Genomic DNA, 2,698 nt, shown 5'->3' on the forward strand with positions numbered 1-2,698 from the left:
AATTGTGTGATGTCTGCACATTAATTGTGTGATGTCGGCACATTAATTGTGTGATGTCTGCACATTAATTGTGTGATGTCGGCACATTAATTGTGTGATGTCGGCACATTAATTGTGTGATGTCTGCACATTAATTGTGTGATGTCGGCACATTAATGGTGTGATGGCGGCACATTAATTGTGTGATGTCGGCACATTAATTGATGTCGGCATATTAATGGTGTGCTGTCGGCACATTAATTGTGTGATGTCGGCATTTTAACTGTGTGATGTCGGCACATTAATGGTGTGATGTCGGCACATTAATTGTGTGATGTCGGCACATTAATTGTGTTATGTCGGCACATTAATGGTTTGATGTCGGCACATTAATTGTATGATGTCGGCACATTAATTGTGTAATGTCGGCACATTAATGGTGTGATGGCCGCATATTACAAGTATGATTTTTGGCTCATTAAGATGTGTCTGATGTAGGTTACTGGGCCTGAAAGACAAGACTCGGTATATTTGGCATCCCTCCAAGTACAAAGTTCTGTCTGGGCAATGATTTATACACGTAGTTTTGGAAAATTGGATGTAACAAATGTTGAGTTTTACATCACGCCAAGCTTTTTTGAATGCATTTCTTTGAACATCTTGATAACGATTCCGAATAATTTAACGATTTATTTGATAGAGCAGATAGAATATTAATTGGCTTCTGACCTCATCGTCTTGGTAACCCAACACGGCCTAACTTGTCAGACAGAACTCTGTAATAATATGGTCTCTTTTAAGCGCAAACAGGCTATCCCGAAAAAAAATGATGTTTTGAAAAAATCGATGGTAAAGTTTTTGCCCCTAAAGAGCATGGTCTATATAGCCAAACAAATATACTTTCAAATGAAACCAAACTTCTCCTATAGGTAAGGCAATGCACACTTTTGGTGTAGGTCAAGATTTCTGGAAACCCCCCGAAATCTGAGTTTACCCGCTTGTCCTTAAAAGCGACCAATTCTAGGGTAGCCATAATTTGTTTGAAGTAGGCTACTCTATCTTAACACGTTGATGCATCATCCTTGGCTGAAGCAAACAATGGATGAACGATGGTTGAGAGTAGGCAAAGATCTTCCATAACAAGATAGTTCGCTCTGCCTAAAAAAGTGTCGCGGAAATCCGCGCATTGCTTCAGTTGATGCCTCTATAAATAAATCATTGATGGTCAAGGTCAAGGTAATTTTGAAGCTCTCTTTCGTTTCTCCTGAAGAAGAATAGGAACAGCACAGCTTGTTCTTTTCGCTTTTGTTGTTTTTCACATGAGTCAAAACAAAACAAAACAAAAATAATAAAAACCGTGATGAAGCACAGCACTGCGCCATGCAGTCACGTGACTGAAGTTTTCATCAAATATTTAGAGCACAAAAAAACGAGATGGGCTCTAGACGAGAGAATGAAGTCAATAGAAATGTTGGCGCAAACTTCCATCCGGATGTGTTCGTCGGATTTTGCAGACAATACAATATTATGTACTTCTTTTCTCAATATGGACTCGGAATTGTGAAACTTCCGTCTCTCGACTCGGTATTGTGAAACTTCCGTCTCTCGACTCGGTATTGTGAAACTTGTGTCTATCGACTCGGTATTGTGCAACTTCCGTTTCTCGACTCGGTATTGTGCAACTTCCGTTTCTCGACTCGGTATTGTACAATTTCGTTTCTAATTTAAAGTGCTCTACCTCGCAAAAATCGATTTTTCTAAATAATATAATTTTAAAAAGGTTATTAATCGGGTAGCTTCCCCCTAGTAACCTTCTATACAACTTCCTCTTCTTTTAAGTTACTTTTTTTCATGTCTATTCAGCTGTCCCCAAAACTGCATTAGTCGTTTCCTGATTGTTTTAACGGTGAGCGTCCCACGTGGGCCTCATCAACCACTATCTCATTAATTGATTTCTTTTCCTTCCACGATGTTCTCAGCAGTCTCCTTTTAGTTTAGTTTTAGTAGAGGTTTCACGGCGCTCACAACTAAGAAACCACATTTCTGTTGCTTCTATTTTATGTTCACTGTCTTTAGTGAATGTCCAGTATTCACTGCCATAATATAGAAGGGTTGACCAAACATAGCATTTCAGAACTTTCATTTTGGTAGTCATAGAGATGTTTCTATTTTTCAGGATTGGGCTCATTTTAATGAAACTAGCCTTATCCATTGTAGTTCTCCTTTTTATTTCTGTTGCACTTTTAGCATCAGATGTTATTATATACCCTAGATATTTAAACTGTTATACTTATTTGATCTTTTCACCTTCGCTAAAGAGATTGCAAATAGGATTTGCTGCTTTCTTGTAATCAATACCTCTAATCTTTGCATTTCAAAAGCCTTAAAACTCTTTCCAAAATCGCATTATACAAGCAGACTATGAGACTATAACATCTTTTCCCCCAAAGCCATGCTATTTATAGTTTTCTTTTTACATTTTTTTTTCTTTCCCCATGTTTTCCAGCAGGGTGCAAATTGCGTCGTTCCAAATGATATACCCCAAGCCAATGTACGGTGTACAGAATGTCTCTTCTCCGGCTTCTCCATTACCTGGTGCGTCAAATCTGGGGCTAACATTACGGCTCCCTCAACTACTACTACTACTACTACTACTATTACTACTACTACTACTACTACTACTACTACTATTACTACTGCTGCTGCTGCTGCTGCTGCT

Source organism: Aplysia californica, unplaced genomic scaffold, assembly GCF_000002075.1.
Source record: "Aplysia californica isolate F4 #8 unplaced genomic scaffold, AplCal3.0 scaffold00381, whole genome shotgun sequence".
NCBI lineage: Eukaryota > Metazoa > Mollusca > Gastropoda > Aplysiida > Aplysiidae > Aplysia > Aplysia californica.